We start from the raw sequence: 27889 nt of genomic DNA, 5'->3' as shown, positions 1-27889 counted from the left end.
AGTTCCATTTTGAATAGAATTAACATGTTATTTATAAAATTATCTTCATTAACTTAATTTTATGCTTTTGTTTCCACTTTAATGTTCTACAGAATAATTTTACTACATTTTGAAAAGTATTTGTGATTTCTGAAATAAATGACACATGAACAACACTTCATGTCCTATAATTATTCCTATTGTAATGGACGCTCACTATTAAAATAGTCAAGTTTATGCCATTCACACTGTTAGCCTAAGACTATAAAAAAATTAAACTGAGCAGCAAATTGATAAGCTTTTTATAAGACAATACATTTCACAATTCCTCAAAGAAACTATTGATCCATTACTGGCAAAGCAGAGAGAAAAAAATAATAACCCTCAAACTCTGGAACTTAGGTACTAATGTAGATTTATGTGGAACAAAAACCAGATCTCCTTCAGGCTAGACTTAATCACTCTATGAAGAAAAAAAAAAATGTATAAAAAGGATATTCATAAAATCTTTTCTCCATTACTTTTTCCCTGCGATTGTTTGAAATGTTTAATGCTTTTATATGCTTTGAAGTTTTAATAAAACATTTCAAGAACTTTTCCCTATTTTATATTGTATAAGATAAAATAAATTTCTACTTACTAAATGGCTTCCTGACACTGGCCATTACTGAACATTTGAGTACCTGCTACATTTAAACCAAATAGCCCTAAAATACTGAGAGTTCCAAGGTGCCACTGGGAACAGTTTTTCAAACAGTGAAAAGCAAATTCTTATTGAAAAAATTACATCTCTTTGGAATGGTTAAAAAGATCAAGAGCAGGATTTCACTGTCAATTCCAAAGAAACATGATGTTAACCCATATGAGACAACCCTTCTGCCACACACTACTTCTGTGACCTTAGACAGTTTATTAAAATATTATGATCAATCTGTCCCCTTGTTGTTGTTCTTGAACAAGGGACTGAAAATGTAGTATGGATGGCAACTGACATGATTTATAAAATTCTTAGTAACATGATTTACCCTGTGCTGCTCACTGGAATCATGTAATAATCAAAATCAAATCTCAAATCCAGCTGAAGGGAGTGACTTTTGGTATACATTTTAATACAAAATACTAAAGTGATCATGTACCATACATATGTGTGTATGTAAAATATATATATATGAAATATATGAAATAAATAAATGTCACATAAATAAATAAAATTATACATATATGTGTGTGTATATATATATATATATATATATAAATATATGTATATATCCTTCATGAGGAGAGAAGAAAAGAAACCTGTTAAGTCTGAAAATCTTGTAATTACTTTGGCTGTTTCAGATGAAGGCCATAGCAAACTATTATTGCAAACACTGTCTTAGAACCTTCTTAATTGTGTAAATTATTTACTGGTAAAAATTATGAAGTTTGACAATGCCAGGTGTTAGAAAGACTATAGATAATGTGATCTTTTATATATTACCTGGGTTCATGTGTAAATTAAAATATCTTCCTTAAGAAACAATTTGGCCTTATCTTGTAAAGCTAAACATTCCAAAAGCCTATAAACCAGCAATTCAGTTTTTAAGAATATAGCAAAAAAAATCCTCACAACAATATTTTGAACTAAAAAGCAAATTATCAGGGGTGCCTGGGTGGCTCAGTGGGCTAAAGCCTCTGCCTTCGGCTCAGGTCATGATCCCAGAGTCTTGGGATCGAGTCCCGTGCTCAGCAGGGAGCCAGCTTCCTCCTCTCTCTCTGCCTGCCTCTCTGTCTACTTGTGATCTCTGTCTGTCAAATAAATAAATAAAATCTTTTAATAAATAAATAAATAAATAAATAAAAAGCAAATTATCAGATTACAAAAGCATACATTTTAATAAAGATTTTAAAAAAACCTAAGCAATACCATATTTAAGCAAACACATATATGTGGTAAAACTATTTTTAAATCAATATTAAAAGCTTACTTTTTTTAAAAAAACTCACTTTAAAAAGAAAAATAAGATTTTATTTATTTATCTGACAGAGCACAAGCAGGGGGAGGAGCAGGCAAATGGAGAGGGTGTAGTGGGTCCCATGCAGAGCAGGGAGCTCCATGAAGAGGAGGGAACCCCATGCGGGGCTTGATCCAAGAGATCATGACCTGAGCTGAAGGCAGCCACTTAATCAGGTCCCCTATAAGTCCACCATTTTTCAAGCAATATTAAAAGTTTCATATTAGTGGAGCTTGGGTGGCTCACTCACTTAAGCATCTGTCCTCGACCCAGGTCATGATCTTGGGATCTTGGGATCTAGCCCCATGTTGGGCACTCTGCTAAGGGGGAATTCTGCTTCTCCCTTACCCTCTGACTCTTCCTGTTGGTGCACTCACACTCCCGCTCTCTCACTCTCAAATGAATAACAATTTTTAAAACATTAAAAATAATAATTAAATAAAGTGCCTTATTACATGGCCAGGATGTAGGGAAGAGACAGAAATAGAGGACAGTATAGGGGAGGAATAAGTAAACGAAAGATATTGCTAATATTTTAGTTCTCAGATATGCTTCCTAAACCATAAATGTCCTAAACAATAAACAAGTAAACAAGTAAAGAATGGATCACCCACTGTATGACTCTGACTTTGATATTCGGAAAAAAGGCAAAACTCTGGACATAATAAAAAGTGATTGCCAATGTGGAGGAGGAGAGAGAAAGAAAACACAAAGGAAAGAGCACAGATTGGGGGGGGCAGTGAAGATATTCTCTATGATACTAGAATGGTGGACACAGGGCATTATTCATTTCTCCAAACCCACAGAATGTCCAACGGGAAGAGTGAACGGTAAAGTTTGAGCTTCAGATGATGCCTGTTCATCCATTGTAACAAAATGTACCACTCTTGTGGGACATGTTGGCAGTGTGCAAGGATGTGCTTATGCTGGGGCAGGAGCAATATGGGAGCTCTCTGTAACTCCTCTCAATTCTGCTAAGAACCTAAAACAAGCTATAAAAAATAAAGCATTTAAAAGGGAACAAAATGTGTCCTCCTATATACGTATTGAACTTTGGATTAAGTTTAATTTAACTCTAAGTAACTAATTCTATTTTCAAAACCCATCAGAATAATTTACTAAATTACAAATGAATAAATAAAATAAAATGATTATCTGAAAAATATATAAAAATTATTAAAATTAATTTTTGGTTAAAGGAAAAATCCCTTGGCAAACTCAAAATAGATGAGAACATTAATTACATTGTGATCAATATAATCATATTCAGCTTAACTCAAACTTAATTTTGATATATTTTTATAATCCCCCTTAAATTCATGAATATAACATTGTTGTCACTATCACTGTGTCTCTTCAATAATTTATGTCAAGTCAATAACTAGAAACAAGTAAAATAATTCAAATATATAAGGGTAGGAAAGACATAAAAAAACCCTTACTATATGTATATATAAAGATATTGAATTTTCTCAAAATTATTCATGTTGATGGTAAATTCTATTGTTCTATAACCTGAACTAAACTCTATGAAAACTTGATGTATGACTGAAGTGATATTACAGAGGAGTACAAAACAAATTCTTATCTCATACTATGTGCATGGATCAGTTCCTATTGATTCAATAATCTGATTTTGAAAAGCAAAACTTTAAAAGTTTTGCAAGTACAGACAAGAGAAGAAATCTTTAAAAAGGTACAATCAAGACAAATCTAAAAAGAAAAATATAATTAAATTTAACTACATTACAGTAAAAACCTTAATGCAGGAAATGCATAATTAAACATCAAAATAGAAACTGAAGACTTAGCAAAGATATTTATAATGAATACAATAACAGAACATTAGTCTCCAAAATATACAGAATAATGATTAAGATCAATAAAAGGCAAATGGCCCAAAAGAAACGTAAGAGCAAACCATAAATTCATAAAATTCATAAAAATTTTTGAAGTCATAAATATAGTAAAGGAATAAATTAAAACCATAGCTAGACATTATTTTACATCTACCAAATTTGACCAAAAAAAAAAAATATATATATATATATAGAGAGAGAGAGAGAGCTGACAATTTCTGCTGCTGCCAAGAATGTTGGGTAATAGAAAATGTTTTCCACAGATCTAGAGAACATACCAGTCTGGAAAGCAATTTGGCAAGAGCTAGTAAATTTTAACAGTGTGCATAAAGAAATGCTTGGAATATAGCAAAATGACTCCCTGTGCAAAATGGACAGCAGAAAGGAAAACAGCCACATGTATATATATACTTATCCATGGGCAACATCAAAAATGAAACTAACTGAAAATGTATCCCCATAAACCCAAAATACAATGGGTGGAGGAAAAATCACCTGTAACTTTAAGGCAAACACTGCATCAGCAGGGGAAGAGAAGTGTGTCTACCAGAGCTGAAAACAAAAGAACATGAATACAGTCAAAGGTACTCACCAAAGTGTGGAAATTCAGCTAGTGGGGGAACTGTAACTGAAGCTGAATGGGAAGAGTTCAGTGCATCTACATTTTAAGTAACTAAGAGTTCCAAAGCAAGATCTGAAGGAGTCTCTATTTGTTATCTACTGCTTCATAACAAATTACCATGACCTTAGTGGCTTAAAATAACACACATTTATTATTCTACAGCTCCTGTGTGTCAGAGTCTGGGAGCATGACTTAATGGGTCCTCCACTTAAGGATCTCAGAGGATTGCTATCAAAATGTTGGCCGATCTGCATTCCCATCTGAAACCCCTACTGGGGAAGAGTATCCAGGTTGTTGGCAAAATCAAGTTCCTTGCAGTTTTAGAAGTGAGTACCCGGGTTTCTTGCTGGCTGTCTCCTGCAGGATACCCTAACTTGCTTACAGTGTGGATCTCTAGGAATGATCTCTTCCTTAAAGCCAGGTTAAGGAAAAGGTCTCTAAAGCAAGTCTGCTAGTAAAATGTGGTTCTAAATGTAACATAATCATAGGAATGGCATATCATTCTTTATACTATAGTCTGTTGGTTAGAAAAAAGTTAGAGTTGCTGCCCATACTCACACAGAAAGGGTTACACAGAATTATGAATACTATGACATAGGGATTATGGCAGACCACATGCCCCCGCTGTCCATGTCAGGGCAAAAGAACAACAGCCACTGAACTAGTCTTCCAGAACAAAGCCCCATACTGGCGGGGGTGGGTGGGGGGGGGGACCTGAGAGATACGGATTTGAGGTAATTAACAATTTGAGGTAAATAATTAATTTGAGGTAAATTAATTTGAGGTAAATAATTAATTTGAGGTAAACAATTAATTTGAGGTAAATAACAATGAAAGAAGAAAATAATTGCGAAGGGTAGGGAAAGGAAGAAGAGTCAGGAGATTCCAGAGGATATAAAGTCAGACCTATTTAATTATGATGAGAAGAAAAGCAGGTTTGTAGCCACTTCTCTCATCTAACAATTCAGATACATTAATTTCATATAAAAAGGAGCAAGGAAAGTATCAAAGTCAAATTTCACTCCAATATCTCATAAGACAAAGACCTAAGAAGCTGAATATAAACAGAGAGGAAATCTTTTAATTATTGGAAAATATACCCATGAAACAGATGAAAAGGATGAACTAATATTTTTACCTAAAAGTAATTAGAAAGTGATAAAATATATGAAAAAACCCACTGCATTATTTAATTAAACTAACAAATATTATGATAAACTCAAGAAAGAAGATATAAAATAGTAAATATATATATATTTTTTAGAGTGGAGGCAAAACTATTAAGAAAGTTGGTAAACATAATAGTTGCTGCCTTAAAAAGCAAATTTTGAAAAAAAAAACAATTTTAAAAAAATGAATAGAATTGAAGAGATTCAAGACTTTGAGAAAGAAATGAGTACAAAAAAGGTATATATTATAACCCAAAGGGAAAAATCCAAAAGAGATACATCATAATCCTTAGCCTGTATCCCTAGTAAACATAACTTCAAACTACATAAAACAACAATTGACAAAAGTAAAAGAAGATATTTAAAAACCCACAAATAGATTGGGAGACTTTATTTAAATTATTTAGAGTACAATTTATGGCAAAATTGAATTAAACTAAAATACAGTAACAAGAAACTAGAGAATCCTCATTTAATTTGAAATTAAACCAAGGGCTTCAAAATCCATGCATCAAAGGACTAAAACTGACAATCAGAAAAATTTAGGTGAATTTTAAGTGACATAAAATAAAAATACAGTATATGAGAACTGTGAGAGGCATCAAGAGATATGCTTACAAAGAAATTCAGAGCCTAGTTACATATATTAGAAAATGAGGAAGGAAAATCAATTATTTAAAGCTTATGCTTCAGAATATAAATCTAAACTTAATAAATGTAGACATAAAAATTAATAATAAAATAGTAAAATTAAATAAAATAGGAAACAGAATATTTTGTTTTTTAACCCTGTTTTTGTATTTTTTATTATTATGTTCAATTAGACAGCACATAGTACATCATTAGTTTTTGATGTAGTGTTCAACGATTCATTAGTTGCATATAAATCACAAATACCCGTAGGAAGATTTAGAAAAACAAAATAAGAAAATATGCAAGTTGTCAATAGCAGCAATGTAAAGGAGGTCCCACTACAAATTTTATACCCTTACAGGTTTGTTATGTTGTGTTGTGTTTTGTTTTGTTTTTAAGATTTTATTTATTTATTTGAGAGAGAGTCTGAGAGAGAGAGAAAGAGAGCACGAGCAGGGCAGGGGGAGAAGCAGACTCTCGGGTGGGCAGGGAGCCCGCTGCGGGCCTTGCTCCCAGGACTCCCGGATCATAGTCTGAACCCAAGGCAGATACTTAACCAAATGAGCCACCCAAGTGCCCAGCCCGTACAGTTTTTAGAAACAAAGGAAATATTTCCTTTAAAAAAAAAAAAAAAAAGATTTATTTATTTATTTTAGAGAGAGGAAAAGCATGAGCAGGGGAGAAGAGCAGAGGGAGAGGGAGAGAAAATATTATCCAGGCTCCACACAGAGCCAGAAACCAAGAGTCGGACACTTAACTAACTCTGCCACCCAGGGTCCCCTTCCCTTTTTTTTTTTTTTTTAAATGAATAAAGTATAACTTAACTACAATACCAGCAAAGGATCTTCTTCTAAAAACATAAAATTATAAAACAACAGCCCCTATAGATATAAATGCAAAAATTCTTAAGAAGGTATAAATTAAATCTTGCAGTATATAAAAAGATAATATATCACATTACATAAATCTGAAAGTGATTATTATTCATAATATGTTTTACATATAATGCATGCATATAAAGGGATCTTCTATAAACAAACAAATAAATAGAAACTCAAGAGAATATATGAAAAAACCACTGCAACAGGGTATTTCACAAAGGGGGTATCGGATAGGTCAACAAACACAAGAAATACCAGTATATACCCACCAGAATGGTTAAAATGAAAGAAAAAGATACCAAGTGTTGGTGAGGATGAAGAGCAATTGGGACTATTATATATTAGGGGTGTAATATTGCCAACACCACTTGGAGAATTCTTTGTGTGGACTAAAGTTAGGTACAAATGTACGTGTGACATAGCAATTCTATTTCTCACTTGTATGTTACAGAAAGGCATACATGTGTTCACCCAAAGACATGAATTTTCAAAACAACACTATCTATAAATGATGCCAAACGCAAACTATTTAAAATAGATAAATGTCCATCTAAGTATAGAATGGATAAATTATATAAAGTATATTCTCACACCAGAATAGCATAAAATGGGAAAAAGCACAATCCACAAGTTAGAATATACATATAGGACTGAGTCTCACAAACATCACATCACCTGTAGGCAGACAGACAGAAAAGAGTTACGCTATATTCATTTATTTTTGTATCAAGTCATCCAGAGTGTTATAAATCAGGGTAAACCTCTCTTTGAGGGGTTTCTACCTAGAAAGGAAACATAAAAGGGACTTCTGTATTCTTGTGTTTCCTCATCTAGATATGAGACACAATGTTTATTTTATAAATTTGCAGTGTGTTGGTAACTTCTCTGTTCTGTTACGCATCAATCAACAGCTAAAGAATTGGCCTATGTCTTCAGAGTAGATTCAGCCTATGGGTCACCTGGCCTATGCAAACACATAGGAGGAAAATACAAAGTAGTTTTTAAAATATCTGATTTCAGGATTTTCTCAGTAAACTGAGTTCATACTATAGCTTACCCCAATTCTGACTGCATAGGTTCTAAGTCCCCAATATAAAATCTACTTTTTTTTTTTAACCAAGATTTTATTTATTTATTTGACAGAGAGAGAATACAAGTAGGCAGAGAGGCAGGCAGAGAGAGACGCGGGGGAAGCAGGCTCCCCGCTGAGCAGAGAGCCTGATGCGGGGCTCTATCCCAGGACCCTGGGATCATGACCTGAGCGGAAGGCAGAGGCTTTAACCCACTGAACCACCCAGGTGCCCCATAAAATCTCATTTTCTATATGAAATTTAATAATACTTTATGTGATGACTACATAAGAAATCATATATAAATCCCTTAATCCAAAGCCTTAAAAACAAGAAATATAGTGTCTGCCCCTTAGAATTTATTTTATTTTCTTCCCAACTTAAAGTCATCTGCATAACCTGTAAATACATGATACATAGACAGTTTAGGCATACACAATTAATTAAACATCCTTGGAAGCTATCACAAAGCTTTGATGTCAGCTCCCTGGATGTTCCCCAAATACTCCAGCTTGTTCAATTCCTTCTGCCCTTTAATTTAATGAGAATTGGCTTGAATATCATCTTATATATAGCCAGGATTTCTGAATTCTTACTTTTGCTGAGCGTCCCATGGCCACTCTGTTCATATTTTAATTTTCCTTTATATTTTAACATACTAGATAGCTCACTACTCTCCTTGTTCCTAACATACTGCTGATTCAGTTATGAAAACTTCATTATGCTTTAGGTATGAGCAATTCAAAATGAAGAGTTTATAACATTATATAATGTGATTTCTATGGTTTAAATAGAGTTTTAAAGGATAGCAAGGATTTGATTTGATTTGGAAAAGACAGAACCCTGACAAGTAGCTGTATCAACTTCCTATGAAGTGACCAAGAATCCTGAATCTTTAAAAAAAAAAAAAAAAAAAAAAAAAAAGTCCTGCATAGAAACAACAAAATGAAGGAAAGCATAGGATTATATAAGTTTTACTTTGGGTTTAAGCAAGGCAGGAAGAATGGAGACTGCTAAGGATAGACCTCACAGGTAGTGAAAAGCCCTGCCGAATATCAGGAGAAAACTTGTGGCCTCAAAAGAAAAGAAAAAATCTTCATGATTCCAAGGTTCTCCATATCTGGACCATTTCTCCTTGATGGCCCATTTTTCTCTGAGCAATCTCTCTCTCCTGTCGATATCAATATTCTCATGCTCGCAGCAATGCGATCCATACAACAAGATTTTACTTCATATTCAGATAAAACATTTAGAGGATTAATCCCTGTCCAGGAGGGTTTGCATTTTGCAATGTATTAATTCTTTAATTAGCAAGGTAATATTATGAAGGCGAAAGTATTTACTTTGGTTAGTGATCGAAGAAATCTTCAGCACACTAAAAAGTATGTCATATAATCAAGGATCTATCCTGAACCCAGAGAGTAGGATGGCCTTCAGTAGAAAATTTATGTCAGAATCTATGTATTAGAAGTTAGTTATAAAACTTTAGTAAAGAAGGATGTGTGGGTGGTTGGTTAAGCGTCTGCCTCGGCTCTCTGGTCATGATCCCAGGGTCCTGGGATCCAGCTCCTTGCTCAACAGGCAACCTGCTTCTCCCTCTCCCACTCCCCCTGCTGGTGTTCCCTCTTTCACTGTGTCTCTCTCTAGCAAATAAATAAAATATTTTTTTAAAAAAGAAAAAACTTAAAAAAAAAAAAAACTCTTTAGTAAGGAAAACAAAGCAGTATTTGTTATTGGGCTTACTGTGTCGTCACTCCACCCCTGTTCCTGCCCTGCCCACATCCCCCTGCCCTCAGCCTTGCCAAATTCATATGTTGAAGACTACCATCAGTACCTCAGAATGTGACCTTATTTGGAAATAGAGTTGTTTCAGTTGTCATTCGTTATGTTAAAATGAGGTCATTGGGATGGTTGCTAATCCCATATGACCAGTATCCTTATAAAAAGGAGAAATTTGGACACAGAGATGTTATGTACAAAATGGAAAACTCTATGTGAAGATTGAAATTAAATTGGCATAAGCCACGAAATGGGCACAGTTAGAAAAAAAGACCTGGAACACATCCTTCCTTAGCACCTTCAAAGGGAGCATGACCTTGCTGACACCTTGATCTTGGATTTCAAGCCCCTAGAACTGTGAGACAATTAATTGCTGTTGTTAATCAACTCAGTTTGTAGTACTTTGTTACGGCAGGCTTAGTAAACTAGTGCAGTATTCTATTTTCAATTTAACTTTTACATAATCCCTTATGTTCAAAGGGTAGAGGATTGAAGTGGTAGTATAAGGGGTTGAGAGGAAGTGCTTCTAGAAGACTGTTACTCCATTCTACATAGAAAAGGACCTTAAAATTGGGTTCTCTGGGGAAAACTCATTGTGATACTGTGTTTTGATATATGAGATTATGCATCAAGAGCAAGACTGAAAAGAAAATTGTGAGCTAATAGATCTCTTATGCAGACAAATAGTGAATATAAGTAATTAGATAAAAAAATATTGCATACCATCTAGTAGACCAAGAGAGACCATCCTATCAAAAAACTTCTAACTCCTATAGAAGAAGAAAAGCTTTTAGTTTGGAGAAATCTAGGTAGATAGAGAACATTGACATAGATAGGCTTAAAGCTAACTAAAAAGTCATCAGGTTAGATAGTTCTATATTACTGTGAGGGAGGTGAATGGAAATATATTAAATAATAATTAGTGATAATAGTGGTCATATTTGTCATAGAAATAATCAGTATGTGTAAGTATCATTATTAAGAAGACAGTAGCAGATTTTACTTTCAGATTAACATTTTTAAATTTAAATTAATCTTTATGTTTTATAATTTGATTAAATGCCATGCTACTATTAAATAGTGTGACACAGTTGTAGAAATAAAAAGAAGCCAGGTATATATTATAGATACTTTTAAATAATTTTATTGGGGGAGATGTTTGCAAGGGATAAAGGGGGGGAAAAGCAGTCTGGAAAGAAAATAAAAATAAGTTCAAGGAAAATTAAGAGACTGTGGTCTCAACTTAAAAAAAAAAAAAAAGCTTCTAGGGGCGCCTGGGTGGCTCAGTGGGTTAAAGCCTCTGCCATTGGCTCAGTTCATGTTCCCAGAGTCCTGGGATCGAGCCCCGTGTTAGGCTCTCTGCTCAGAGAATAAAAATCTTTTAAGTGGAGATTTTTTAAAAAGCACATGTGAAAAATCTTTTCAAATAAAGAGTGTATCACCAGTTGATATAAATGTCCTTCAGCTTATTTTAAGGAACATAAATGCCAAATTTGTATTTTAAGAGTTTGTTTTCTCATGGGAATTGATTCTTTATTAAAATGTTTTCAGGGGCACCTGGGTGGTTCAGTGGGTTAAGCCTCTGCATTTGGTTCAGGTCGTGGTCTTGAGGTCCTGGGGTCGAGCCCTGCATTGGGCTCTGCTCAGAGGGGAACCTGCTTCCCTCTCTCTCTCTCTCTCTCTGCCTGCGTCTCTGCCTACTTGTGATCTCTGTCTACCAAATAAATAAATAAAATCTTAAAAAAAATAAAAATAAATAAAAATTTAAAAAAATTAAAAAGCTTCTAAATTGAGTCGTACTGTATGAATCCGGAATTTAGAATACTCATATTAGGTCCATACACAATAGAGGTGATCACCTACTATAATGCTGTCTGTAGATCACAGAGGAGCAACCATGAGCACCAAAGAATAACAGCATAGGAACACAAATGGAAAGGCTGCTCATATATTCAGTCCACATAAAATGGACCTGACATATGTAAGATCAAGATTTTTTTATTGTCCCCACACCACCATCCCTCAAAGAATTTTTTGTGATAAGATGTGGATAAATGGAATTTTGCTTTCTTCATATGCCATGTTCAGTAAATATTTTATTTTACACCCTCCAAAAATACAAAGATATACAATTTTTACATGTAGGAAAGAGTCTTAAGAGCTCTTATCAGATTTTAGTTATCTTCATCAATACCTGGGAATGGGAAGAAATGGGATTTAAACTACTAAAGTGACAAGATGCTACAAAAATAGAAATATTGAACAATTTGGAGTAAGAATTTTTAAATGAAAATTTGTAACTGTCATACACTTACTAAATAAAAATTTAAATTTAATAAAAAATTTCTGTAATCTATAACTCTGTATGCTATGTCTATTGAAATTTCATGTCCTCAAATCTTGAATAACCCAAGTTAAATGTTTTTTCTTAGCAATGGTATGCACAGTCCGGAATTTAAGGGGTAGTGTGTTGGGAGCTGAAAAGTTACCAAATTATCATCAGGCTGGCTAGCTCTCAGCTCAGATCATGGGTCTTGGGGTCCTTGGATTGAGCTGTGTCCAGGTTCCTAGCAAAGCGGAGAGACTGCTTCTCCCGCTTTCTCTGCCCTTAACCCCTGGTGCTTGCTCTCTCTGAGGCTCTCTGTCTTTCTCTCTATATCTCTCTCCCCCTCTCTCTCTCAAATAAGAAAACAAAAACAAAAACAAAAACAAACAAAAAAAACCCTAAAAATCTTAAAAAAAAAAAAAACTAGCTTTTTCTCCATTTCACGTTTTTTCTATTCCAATCTGCTAAGATGTTAATGTGATGGTCGAGGCTAACACCCCATTTCCTATGAGACAACAGGAAAACAAAATTGAAGAATCTAGAATTTCATAACTTGCTGGTAAAAGTATAATATTGGTAAAATCACTGTGGAAAACCGCAAACATTGCAGTACAGAGCCCATTTATTCCCCCTATCTTGGTTCATGAAAGGCAAGCACCTAGTTGACTTATTCAACTCACTTGTTCCAACCACCCCAGGGACTCTTTCTCACAGCATATCAGAATGTACCCTAAGTCACATAATAATATCACTTATAAAATGGTTAAAATTGAAAATAAAATAATATTTAATAGGAGAAAAACGGGGCTAATTATATAGTAGAAACCAAACACCGCATGACATATTAAGGTGGTCTTTATTGTTTGGATCAAAACCTCGCTTATTTTATTCTTCTCTCTTTATTGTGAAGAGTTTAGTAAGAATAAAATGAATAAATATAAATACACATGCATTGTGAATCTATTTCCTGAGACGATATGAAACCTCCAACGTGCTGAACCTGAGAACTCAAAATAATAATGTGGGGGTGCCTAGGTGGTTCAGTCATTGGGCGTCTGTCTGCTTTCAGCTCAGGTCATCATCCCAGGGTCTGGGATTGAGCCCCACATCAGGCTCCCTTCTCAGCTGGGAGTCTGCATCTCCCTTTCCCACACACCCTGCTTGTGTTCCTGCTCTCGCTCTCTCTCTCTCTGTGTGTCAAATAAATAAATAAACAAATAAATAATCTCAAAATAATAATGTGATAACAAAAATCTTAAGTGTTTTGATGTCCTAGGCACCACAACTAGTCTATAAGTCCATACCTAGACGTCTCAATTAGTGCCACTGGAGTTAGAAGTTGTTCAGCAGTATCTCTCTTATCCTTTTAGTTATCAGTCTGAAGTGTCCCCAGATTTCCTACTTTGTGCCAGATAATCACAGAAAATATTCTAAAGATATTTGACAATTTTAATGTGTAACTTTTGCAGTAATTCAGCTACTTCTAGATTCATAGTGTCTCTCATTTATGCTTAGAAGTAGACAAATTAAACTAAGTATGCTTTATTAATGATTCACTTAACATGAAGCATTAATTAGGCACCTAATAAATTCATAATAGTAGAGGGAAAATCTGTAATTATAATGATAAAAGCTTTCTCCTGGTAATCAAGTCAATAATTCCAATTTTTTTCAAATGTATCAAATATAAAATTTACAACTATTTCAGGACCAAAACTGAGGTTGATTTATCTCTTTTTTTTACATACTACCATCATACCTGGAAATATATCAAAGCATAAATTGGTTTTTCTGCTCATTTCAAATGCTATGATCCCCGCTCCCAATTTGTGCATTTAGTCTAAGCTGAGATCCTATGGATGCCTTTGCGTGGATGGCATTATTTCAAACGATATCTTTATGGAATGTTTCTTCCTCAGAAGTCCCCATATTCTAGTGCATTTGTGGAATTCAGCCATGCATACAAACAATAATTTCTCAAATCCCTGATTCTAAAAAAACAAAAAACAAAAAAGACAAAAAAAAAAAAAAACACCACGCCTTTTTCTGGCTATTCCACAGCATCATGTCCAACTATAGTGTTATAATTATCTAATTAAATGATAACCAAAGCAGAGAAGAAAATTATTGTCCACTGAGAACAAGAAAAAAACACAAACACAATACAAGTAAGTGAAAGGGAGCCGCTGTGGAACACCTGTAAACACATTTATCTTTTTTAAAGAATATAATTGTAAAGTACAGAGAATTTGAATTTGGAATAGTGGCTCTCTCTACTCTTCTTTAAATATTATCTTTTGGCAAAGTTCCCCAGTTTTTTCTCTATTTCATTGCTATTCCTTCTCCCTCTCCATCCCTGTCTCCTCTTCCAACTTTGAAATGCTGGAGTGTCTCAAATCACATTTCTCAGATCTCCATTCTTTTCTTTCTTTCTTTACTTTCTTGAAATATCATCCACTGGTGACTTTGAAATAAACATCTCTACCAGTGACCTCTCCCTTAACTGATAGAATCTACATTGGTATGGAGGTTACCTGGTTGCTTAATAAATAATTCAGATTTAACATTATCCAAGTGAAATGAGTAATTTCTATCCCTCTCTTTAACCTTTCCTGCCCTATTTTTCCTGGATCAGTAACTGCCATTCCCATTAAATCATCTGCTCAAGCTTAAAACTTAATAGTTGTTGGTCTATCCGTTCATTCTTTCATTACCACTTTCATTCAGAAAGATCTATAGGTGCTAGCTTAAAAAGACTTACCAAATACAATTCATCACGACCTCTCCTGTACAAGTCACTGTACACCAGTAATCTCCTAACCATTGTTTGATTCTAATAAGTCTAAAAGGCAACCCATGTGATCTTTTGTAAATGACAATCATACCTGTCACTCCCTTGCAAAGGTTTGTCTCCATCTCATAATAAAATCCAGATAGTTATCTCCGAGTTAAAATCCAAATGGATTATAGGGCCTTACATGATCAGTTTGTCATTAGGAAGAAGCCTAATCTGGTTAACTTTCCAACTGTTCTCCCACTTCCTATGCTCAGGAAATCTTGCATTTTTTTCTATGCCTCTAAAATATCAAATTCCTTTCTGCCTCATGTTCTTAGTACTTTGTGTCCCTGCTCCCAAAATACTCTTTCTCCAAGATCTTTGCATGGTAATTACCTGACTCCAGAAAAATCTCTGCTTAAATTTCATTTCCTCAGAGACTGGCCAACTTAAAAAACAGTCCGTTTAGTAAGACTCTCCACCCACCAAGAATACACGCTTGCTTCCATTACCAACTTTAATTTTTCTCAATATTTATCCATAATATATAGAAGGATATATCATACTTTCTTGGATTATTTGCTGTGTGTATCTCTCCCACTAACATTTAAATAACAAAAAGATAGAAACATTTGCCCACCACTTATCCCCAAAGCCTAGAACAGGCCAATAATGGCCATCTAATAAACCCTACAAAAATAGAGTTGTCCTCATTTTTAAGGATTATTTTTTTTAAACTTGGAGTACAAAGATAAGATTTGTCACAAATATCAGATCAAAGCATAATTTTACTATTGACCCACTTATGATTGTATCTTTCTTATTTTTAGTAATGTAATAAGAACACACAAACACATGAGGTGTCAGAATAAAAGCCCAAATCTAGGCAATAACTTCGCTATGCATGACTTCTAGTCAGTGAAATTTTATGGCTTGAGCAGAGTTTTCAGTACACTCCCCCAACCTCATCTTTAAAACAGACTACAGCTAGTTAAAGAAAAAAATTCAGTAGCAACATCTTCAACAACAGGAGGTGACAAATTATCCTGAAAGTGTTAGAAAAAAGTGCTTGAGGAGAAAAAATCAGGTTCTATACAAAATTAAAAGCTGTGCAGAGGTAGCAGAGAGAAAATAAAGGAAGGTTCTGAGGATCCTAAAAGCCCAGGGTGAGAGAAATCAACCACGAATACTCACACTAAGAAAATCCTTAGCAAGTTCAGCAAAGTTCTAGTGAAATTGAGAAAGGAATGAAAAGAAAGAAGGGATGATGGAAAGGAAGGCAGGAAAGGAGGAAGGGATAGAGGAATAAAGGAAGGAAGTAGAAAACGGGACCACTAATGGATCACGGGGCAGAGATGCTTTTTTTTTTTTTTCCCCAATTTATTTATTTTCAGAAAAACAGTATTCATTATTTTTTCACCACACCCAGTGCTCCATGCAAGCCTGTGCCCTCTATAATACCCACCGCCTGGTACCCCAACCTCCCACCTCCCCCACCACTTCAAACCCCTCAGACTGTTTTTCAGAGTCCATAGTCTCTCATGGTTCACCTCCCCTTCCAATTTACCCAAATTCCCTACTCCTCTCTAACGCCCCTTGTCCTCCATGCTATTGGTTATGCTCCACAAATGAGTGAAACCATATGATAATTGACTCTCTCTGCTTGACTGATTTCACTCAGCATAATCTCTTCCAGTCCCGTCCATGTTGCTACAAAAGTTGGATATTCGTCCTTTCTGATGGAGGCATAATACTCCATAGTGTATATGGACCACATCTTCCTTATCCATTCATCCGTTGAAGGGCATCTTGGTTCTTTCCATAGTTTGGCGACTGTGGCCATTGCTGTTATAAACATTGGGGTACAGATGGCCCTTCTTTTCACTACATCTGTATCTTTGGGGTAAATACCCAGGAGTGACAAAACAGGAAACAACATGTGTTGGAGAGGATGTGGAGAAAGGGGAACCCTCTTACACTGTTGGTGGGAATGCAAGTTGGTGCAGCCTCTTTGGAGAACAGTGTGGAGATTCCTCAAGAAATTAAAAATAGAGCTTCCCTACGACCCTGCAATTGCACTCCTGGGTATTTACCCCAAAGATGAAGAGATGCTTTGAAAAGAAAAACTATGAAACATAATCGAATCGAATAGGGCAGATACAATAGAGGCAAAGATTTGGTTGTTTGGTTGTACAGGATTCCAGAGAAAGCAGATCAGAGAACTGTGGGGATGGCTATTCAGACTAGCCATATGTTAAAATTTTTAAGATAACAACATAAAAGAGAACAACATAATGTACCCACACCCCCTAAACAGGAACATCCATCTCATTTCCTTCTGTACTTCTCTACCACTCTTTCTATCTCTGTCATCTGTCATCGTTCTATCATATATGTCAAATACTTTGAGTTCATGCTGATATCAGTATAATAGCTCAGGGTATATTTTCATCTTATTCCATGTTTGCAACTCCCCACTCCAAAAGTGTCAAACCTAGCTCCTGTTATCAAACCTAAAATACGAAGAAGGTAATTTCAGAATTTCTAAACTGCATCACTGCAAAAAGCACTCATAACTAATTAGAGTACAATATTTGTTTATCCTTGTCTTTGCTTAGGTAAAATTTGCATAAAGAAAATGCTTATATCTCAAATATACAATGCACTGACATTTGAAAAATCCATACATACATGAAGCCCTGTCTAAATGAAGAATATTTAATCACTCCAGGAAGCTCCCACATGGACCTACTCAGTCAAGCCTCCCTAAGGATAACCATTTTTATGACTTTTTCACTACAGCTGACATCTCAGTGTTCTAAAACTTCACATATATAGAATAGCATTTTTTTTTAAAAAGATTTTCATTTATTTATTTGACAGAGAAAGAGAGATCACAAGTGGGCAGAGTGGCATTCAGAGAGAGGGAAGCAGGCTCCTCGCTGCGCAGAGAGCCCGATGCGGGACTTGATCCCAGAACCCTGGGGTCATGACCCGAGCTGAAGGCAGAGGCTTAACCCACTGAGCCACCCAGGCGCCCAAGCACTTTTTATTTTTATTTTTTTTAATAAAGCAATAATCTTTGGTGTGTGCCCTTTTTCACTCAGCATAGTATCTGTGAGACAAAACCATGATGTAGGTGTCTCAGAAGTTAGTTTCACTGTATTGCTGAGTAATAGCCAATGACTGAATATAACAATGCATTGTTTATCTCTTATTCTGTTAATGGCCATTAGGATTGTTTTCAACTTAAAAGTAACGTTGCTGCAATTATTTTTGTACAAGTTTTTTATGGGTATATATTTTCATTACAGATGTGAAAAATAGGCATGTGTTGCATGGAGCACTGGGTGTGGTGCATAAACAATGAATGTTGAAACACTGAAAAATTTTTAAAAATTAAAAAAAAAACAAACGTGAAAAACTGACATATATATGTACAATTTTATAAGGAATTGACAACTTTTTCCCAAAGTGATTGTATCATCTGAAGTAGCCTCTCTAATATTAACCATTCAAATGGTGGTCTAGTGGGATCTTATTATGTGTGTTTTATTTGGCTTTATTCTTATCACTAATAAAGTTGATCACTTTTACAAGTGTTCGTTGGTGATCTGTCTCCCTTGTGAAGAATGATTTCAGGGCTTTTGACCATATTTATTGCATTAATTTATTCATTCATTCATTCATTCATTGTTGAACTTGAATTCAACAAGTTCTTTATATTTCTGAATATATACACATATATTTACTGCCACTGGTTTTCTTTAAACATGGCTTTAACTATATCCTAAAAAATTTTATACATAAATTTTCATTTTCATTTAATTCAAAATATTTCTAATTTCCCTACATATTTCCTTTGTTCTATGTGTTGCTTAATTTTCAAATACTTGAGCATTTATTATACGTCTTTCTGTTAAAGACTTTTAATTTACTTCCATTACGTTCTGTAAACATACTTAGTATGACTCCTTTTCTTTTAGATATTATGAGGCTTGTTTTAAGACCCAGAATGTTTCTTAGCAAATGTCCCATGTATACTTGAGAGGTATATTTGTTATAAATTGCTGCATAACAAATTATCAAGAAACTTAACATGTATGTTGTGTCGTAGTTTCTATGGGTCAGGTATCCAGGCGAAGCTTTGCAACATCTTCTGTTTCAGGGTCTCTCACAGGCTACAATCAAGATGTCATTCGGCAATAGTCATCTAAAGTCTCAACTGGGGAAGAATGCACACCCCAGCTCATATGGTTGTTGGTAGTAAACTGAGGGCCAGAGTTCTGTGCTGGTTTTTGGCCAGATGTTGCCATCCATTTCTTGCCACGTGGGTTTCTCCAACATGGCAGCTTGCTTCATCAAACTGTACAAATCAACAAAACTATAGAGAGAGTTAGCTAGGAAGCTAGGGCAATTTTTAACCTAATCATATCATGTGACATCATCACATTTGCTATCTTCTGTTCATTAAAGCAATTCTTTAGAGGGAAAGGGATCTCACTAGGGCATATATATCAGAAAGTAGAATCTAACACTTTCCACTCTCTAGTCTATTATATGAAAGTGTATCAGTGAAGAGAAAAAGTGATTAAAAGGCTACCCTGGGCTTACCTTGTGTGTTTCCCTTCTTTTAAAGGTAGAAGTCCTCTGATACCCTGTCTAATGCCTGGAACTATCACCTCATATCTTGTTTAGTGCTACAGTTGATTTCAGGGATAGATAGTGTCAGCTATATTGTCATTACCAGAAGGAGAATCACTTGCTGGTATTTTTTTTTTAAAGATTTTATTTATTTATTTGACAGATAGAGATCACAAGTAGGCAGAGAGGCAGGCAGAGAGAGAGAGAGAGAGGAGGAAGCAGGCTCCCTGCTGAGCAGAGAGCCCAATGGGGCTCGATCCCAGAACCCTGAGATCATGACCTGAGCAGAAGGCAGAGGCTTAACCCACTGAGCCACCCAGGTGCCCCACTTGCCGGTATTTTTAATTGGAATTGCATTGAATCTGTAGTTCATTGTTGGGATGACAGATATCCATATGCAAACTCATGATATTTTAATAATATTGAGTTATCCAATTCAAAAGCATGGTACTTCTCTCCATTTTTAAAGGCGTATTTCTGTTTTTCCTTAGCAGTGTTTTGTAGTTTGTCAGGGTTTTGTTTTTTTCTTTTTTAGTTATTTTTTCCAATTATTTATTCCTAGCACACACGGAGACAATATGTTTGCATTGATCTTCCATTCCACAACTTGCTAAGCTCTCTTATTATATCTAATAAGTCTTTCTAGACTTATCCGGATTTTCAAAGTAAGCATCATGTCCATTACACTCTGCATGAATAAAGTGGGCTTTACTTCTTTTTCAAAGTTTGTTTAGTTTCTTAAACTTGTCCATTGTACTAGCTGAGAGCTCAAAAAAAAAAAAAAACCCAGAAGTAGTGGCAGTGGATTTTTTCCCTTTTTCAAGATTTTATAACCCTATATTATTTCTGATGTTAGCAGTAGGATTTTCATAGCTACCTTATTACTTTGAGGAATTTTCCTTCTAGTATTGGTTTGTCGACAGTTTTTATTATGCAGTTTGGTTGAACTATATTAAATAAGTTGTTCTGCCTCTATTGAAATGATCCTACATTCTCTTTCTTCTATTCTGTCATATCTATACCTCAGCGTAAGAAAAAGGAGAACTCTTAAATGATGTTAAAGCCAAACATAATGGGTAAAATTCATTTGGATCCTGATATGGAAAAAAAAATTAGAATCTAACATTAAGGGTGTGTGGGTGGCTCAGTCAGTTAAGTGTCTGCCTTTGGCTCAGGTCATGATCTCGGGGTCCTGGGATCCAGTCCTGTATCAGGCTCCCTGCTCAATGGGGACTCTGCTTCTCCCTCTGCCTGATGCTCTGCCTGTCTGTGCTCGCTCGCTCTCTGTTAGATGAATAAATAAATAAAATCTTTTTTTTTTAAAGTCTAACATTTAATTTTGGGGAAAGTGGGAAAATTTGAAAATAGACCAGGTATTAATTTATGCCAAAAATTACTAATTTTTTATATTATTCTAATGTGCTGTATTACATAAGAAGCTGTTTATAGCTTATATATATATATATATGAATTATTTAGCAGTGAAATGATACGATAACTAGAATTTGTTTTATACTGCTTCTGTATAAAAACCCTGACATTAAATAATAATAATAATAAAAAGAACTGGGAAAAATGCTTGAGAGTTATTTTTAGGTAATGGGTATATGTGGAACCTTTAATTTTCTTCAGAATATGTGGAATTTTTTTTGGAATGTGTTTAAAACAATTAGAATGGCTAGCAAGAGCATCAGTTTCTTCTAACCATATTTTTAAGGTTTTGACACATATGCATGCACATAAATACAATCTCCATTTCCTCTAATTATATCTTGAATCTGTTTTAGGATTTAGTCAAGAGACATTATGTTTCCATAATAACTAATTAAAAATGAAAAAGTATGAAAATTCCACAAAGTATCATTTTCTATGTATTTGTTGGAGAATTGTTTTATTTGCTAAGAATCATCTATGTTTTTGTCCATTTTCTTTTTTTTTAAGTTTTTATTTATTTGAGAAAAAGAGAGAGAAAGTGCAAGTGAACATGAGCAGGGGTGAGTGGGGGGCGGGCAGAGGGAGGAACAGACTCCCCATTGAGCACAGAACCCAACATGGGGCTGATCCCAGAATCCTGAGATCATGACCTGAGCCAAAGACAGACACTTAACCAACTGAGCCACCTATTTTTTGTTTACTTTGAATAATATATAATAGCTGATTGTGTAAATGCACACCTATTTTTTATTGTTTTAAGTTATTTTCTTGTATATGAATGCTTAATTCTTTTTCTGGGAGTTTGCTTTTGAGAGTTCGGAGCTATAAACTTCTTTGCACATGTCTCAGGGAGCACAAGGAAAATTATTTCTCTTAAGCAGAAAACTTTCAGTTAAATTGCTAGAGACAAGAACATATATAAATTTATAATTATGAGTTCATGCTAAACCATAACACCAAACTTTTTTAAAGTGGATATATCATTTCACTCCTACTATGAATGGATCCCAGTGATCTATATCCTCCTCAACATTCATTGCCAGGTTTATTTTTCAATATAATATTGTATTTTTGCCAATAAAATGGATATACAATATTATCCATTGTGTGGATATCCATTGTGTGACTCTGATTTTTATTTCCTTGAACACTAATGAAGTTGAACATCTCTTCATATATTCTTCTCGATATGTATATCTTTAAGGTTTTTTGAGATATCTATTTATGCCATTTTTTTTCCCTTGGACTCTATACTTTTCTTAGTGATTTGTATGCTTTCCATATATATATAGGTATACATATATATATATTTAAGATTTTATTTATTTATTTGACAGACAGAGATCACAAGTAGGCAGAGAGGCAGGCAGGAGGGGGTGGGGAAGCAGGCTCCCTGCTGAGCAGAGAGCCCCATGCGGGGCTCAATCCCAGGACCCTGGGATCATGACCTGAACTGAAGGCAGAGGCTTTAACCTACTGAGCCTCCCAGGCGCCCCTCCTCATATATTTTTGATACTAATCTATTTTGATTATGTGTCTTGCAAATATATTCTTCAGGATCACAATTAATATTTATTGAATAAATGAATGAATAAATATTGAATTAAAATACTTCTTCACATACTGGGTTTTGAATTCAGCAGCTAAGTAAATTTGGCCAAGTCATTTAATTCCTCTGTATTTTAATTTTCCATGTTAAACACTTATAATACCACTGTATCAGTTTTGATTTCACTAAGTTAATAAAATGAGATTGTGAAGAAATTGAAAGCATTTTATGCCAGTGAATTATTTCTCTTGTGAAAGTTATTTCTCTTATTAATATTAAATAACAGATACATGCATACATACATACATATATACATAACTGAATAGAATGATAGAGGATAGATAGATACAGGTATAGACAGATATTTTAGAAATAAAAGAAGTCCTATACTATAATATTTCTACCATCATACGACTCAACCATAGAGCAAATGATTTTTTCTGATATAGAAACTAAATAATATTTCTTAGCAAAGTATATGTTTTAAAATGTTTAACCACAAAAATAGTCACATATTTACACGTAATTTGTATCTTTCTTGAAGTAGTATTTTGAGAGTCCAATACAATATTCAAGATTTAACACAGATTAGATAAGAATTAAATAAGAATTAACTTTCTCTTTTGTTTGCAGTGTGACCTCATCCAATTTCTGCTGCCCTTTCCTCCAAAGAAACATACCTGTGTCCAGATATGAAGGTGACTATATCCTATGTCCTTTTGCTGAGTTGTAGCTAATAACACATGACTGATCAAAGGAAAGTTCACCCTAGACCAAATCACACATAATTTTATTTTCACAAATCGTCTTGATCCCCTTTCTCTCTTCATTTGGTTTTTCCAATTTATCAAAGCATAAACAACCTCACTTCTTTATTATTTGAAAGGTTAGTAAGATACTATTTTATCTAATAAAATATATAAAGCTATCAGAGATGTACATAAATGATGTTTTAATAGAACTACAAAAATATATAGAACTTAAAGGTAATATTTAGTTTATAATTTTGAATTTATTTTAATAGCTTATTCTTTAATAAAAATGGCATACTGCTGACTGAATTATATTATATTAATTTCAGGTTTTGCTTTTAGAATGTTGTCAGAATTATTCACCTGGACTATACGAAGCAAGTCAGAAGGCAACTGATAAACTGAAAAGTGGACCTAATCCAGATTTTTAAAAATACAGATCATTTAAATATATTATTTCCTTAGATGCATGTCATCATTTTAGCTACATTACTGTTTTCTTAAACAGTTGAACAAACTGTCCTCGTGTTCAGGGTAAAATGATTTGAACAACGGTATTTTATGCATCAGTGCTATTGCTCACAACATTTGATAACCTGGAAATTTTCTACTAGATTTGTGAGAAACACATGAAAAATTTAAACATGGATGATTGATACCTCTCCATGCAACAGTCATAGAATGGGGAGAATAAAGTTTAGATGTAAGATGAGAATTAGAACATCCAAAGGTGACCTTAAGCCAAAGAAGCTTTAATACTAAGATCTTTTTTTCAATGACCTACAGCAGGGAGCCAAATTGGAATAGAAAATACAGTGTTATTTTGTCAGATATGTAGATTTTCCCTAATTAGATTAGCCTACCAATTTCTGAAGAGCCTTGTCTCAGTTTTTAGGCCTCCAACGAAATAACTCGATAACTTAGTAGCTTAAAAGAAAAACATTTCCTTTGCTTATGACAGCTTAACTCTGTTGTACTGAGCATCACCTAAGGTGGCTTGGAGAACGAGGCCAGAAGCATTAGCAGGCATGCTGAGAACATGTGAGAACACCTGGGATGTGGAACACCTGGATTTCCTCAGGCAGCTCTCTACCTCTCCGTGGCTTCTTCATGTGATCTCTCCAGTACAGTCATTGCAGTGTACCCCGATTTCTCCTACGCCAACTCAGCCTCCTTAAAATCTTGCTCAGAAGACAGGAAGACAGACACCTCAGAAGTCACAAAGCATCACTTCATCTTAAGAGACAGGTCAAGGCAGTTACAAAGTCTACCCATTTCAAGGATAGAAAATACAGACCTCCATCTCTCCAAAGAAGAGTCTCGATATAAAAATACAAGAACAAAGTAGGATACGTATTGGTGTGCACACCTTTAGAGAATACCATTTGCCTTAAGCTCTAAAGTGGAAAAGGCAGATGCTGAAAGAAAATAATAATAATAACGTGAACACGACCAAGCCTAAGGGAGAAATCTGAGGATCAGGACCAACAACAGAACAAGTCAGGGAAGGAAGCCACTAACTGAAAGTGTGGTGGGTCTGGGAAGATCTTATGAGCTGCACTATGATGAGAAATGGCCCAGAATTGACTGAGAAACACAGTATCAAATGCTACTTCGACTTCTGCTTCTTTTGCAACCTAAGTGCCCGGAAGAGCAAGGCATCGACAAACAGAGCTAAGGAAAACTCCCTATCTTAAAAATATTGAATCCTTCATAAGAGTGAATTAGCGAGGGGCCACAGTGGCTGCTTTAATTAAAACTCCACAAGGAGAACAATAATGTCTACCTGGGACAGCACTGGCTGTCTAATACTTACGACTGACATGCTTAGTATATGTGCTGCTGAAGCGAGCACACGACTGACATGCTTAGACGGTACTTTCCAGTGTGCTGGCTGATCTAGCTTAGTACACTAAAGCATTTTCTTTCCATTCATGGGCTTTAAAGAGTCTTCCCTTTCTCAGTCTCTCCAGACTATTTATTGAACCGGTACCCTTCACCTCATCTATTCTGACTGTGTTCTTTCCCTGCACTTGCCTGTCCTGCACTTGTGGCTTGAGAACTGACCTTGACATCCTGTATGGGCTTTTTGTCCTAAGAGCATGGGCCAGGCCCATTCATTATCATATCCAACCCCAATTATTAGAATCCCATTATAGAAGCTGATCTCTGGACTCCCATTTTGAGGGTGGGTGGCTAAAAGTTCATAAAACACACATTGAAGTTATTTCATTAAATTATCTCAATCCTATGGTTTAGACTCAATATTACCACTTTTGCTTTAAAGAATAGCTTTTGATTCCTTGAAATCACAAAGCATGTAAACCATTAGGTCATGATACTTCTGGTAGTCTAACACTAATGTAGACCTCTCTATATACCATGGGAATCATGTGAGTATTTTATTTTTAAAGATTTGTCAGAGAGAGAGTGTGTGTGTGCAAGCTCACAAACAGGGGAGCGGTAGTCTCTCCGCCGAGCTAGGAGCCCAACATGTGGCTCTATCCCAGGACCCCGGAATCATGACCAGAGCCGAAGACAGATGCTTACACCAACTGAGCCACCCAGGCATCCCTTATCTGGGTATTCTGATGCAATCAAGTATTCTTTTACATAAATGTAAATGTTAATAACTGAACTTTTCAAGTGTGTCTGAATTCCACACATCGTTCTTGTCAAGATTAAGATTGAGCTAGCACGTAGGCACTCTTTAATATGTACTGGGCACTTATATAAATGTTTTAGATGCATTAATATTTTAATTATAACAGCAACACTAAGAGGGAATTAAATATAAATATATTAGGGAATAGTAAGTTTGGAGCTGGGATGCAAACCTAGACAGTCTGTCTCCAGGTTTAATATTCTGGATATTCTGATGTGATACTGTTTCTACCCAACCAAAGGTCTCCCTGAAACTTCAGCAAAGTTGAAACTATTCATTGGATTTAAGTTAAAACACTTATGACAACATACAAACGCACACAATCATTTTTTTTATGCTGATACCAGAAAAAACAGTACTCTCTGGTAGCTCTTCAAGTAAAAAGCAGCAATTCATAAATCTCAATCACAACCAGAAAAATATATCTTCAAAATTATTTCTCTATATTAAATGGGAATTTACTAATTTAGAAGATTAAAATGTGATTGCTTTATGGATTTAAATAATTAAAAACTAATTAAATCAATATAATAATATGAACCATTCAATATTCACACCAACATTTAGAATTTTTATAAAATTATCCATGTAGTTTGAGGCAAATTAGTACCATGTACTATTAATTAAATTTGTTCTCATTGCAGTAATTGTTTCAATTTGCTAAAAACCTAGTAGACAAATGGATAAAACCCTTAGTATAAATAATAGCTTAGCTTCTTTTAAATATTTTTTTTATTTTTCTCGATGCTTCTAGCTTAATGATTGTAAACTATTGCTCATACTCTCTTCCCTGAATATTCAGATCAATTCATTTCTTTTGTTCTACCTTTCCTCATCTCAAGAAATTCTGAAAATGTGAAATACCTACTCATCTTACATTTTGGATCTTATCAGTTGCTTCCTGTGTGCTTTGTTGTGTATTTGGTACTATCCATTCTTTCAAGAAGGTCTGAGTTTTTGGTGAACTCAATACCGGAAAGTAAATAAGGTTCTTTGCCTCTCTATAAATGGGCTGAGATTAAGTGTAGTGCTTTTGTTTATAGAAAGCATTAAGACATTAAAGAAATGTTCATCTGTGGACCACTGGCTAAATTTTGCATAAGCTTCTCCCCACCTTGGCACCAAAATTAAATCACCACTTGTCACCTTGAGATCCTGGTATCTATTGCAATCAGGTACAACATTTCACCTTTGTGTCCCTTATTCCATAAAGATAACATATATTATATATTAAAGATACAGAAATGGATGTCGTGAATGATAGTGATCACCTCCCTAGTGTATTCTTAGGGAAAGTACTGTCTTCTGGGTCCTCTCAGGAGACATATTTAGAAGTATGTTAACAGATTACACATGATCAATTTACTTGAACAGTCTTGTTTACTTAAAAACTTGTATAACATCTTAACTCCTTTCAACCTACAAGTTTAATAATTCAAATTATTAACTTTGGGTTGCCTATGTCTCTAATTTCTGTGAAGTCTCATTCCAGGACCAAAGCCAAAGGAGGAATTATTATCTGGGATCATATGTTCTTATGGCAGAAGACAGAGTGCGAAGTATGAAGTTCAACATAGGATCACATTAAATGCTTCTATTTATATATTTATATATATATGTATATATATATATTTTTTATATAGCATAATTTAAGTTTTCCCACTCTCCACTGACCAAAAGAAATCAAGTGTCCATGCCTAATAAGTTGAAGAAGCATGGCTAGGATGTTGATGTATAATCCTCTCAATGAGGAATAA

The sequence above is a fragment of the Neovison vison genome, chromosome 12, assembly GCF_020171115.1.
Source record: "Neovison vison isolate M4711 chromosome 12, ASM_NN_V1, whole genome shotgun sequence".
NCBI lineage: Eukaryota > Metazoa > Chordata > Mammalia > Carnivora > Mustelidae > Neogale > Neogale vison.
The sequence above is the reverse complement of the archived record's forward strand: the minus strand, read 5'-3'. Positions refer to the sequence as shown.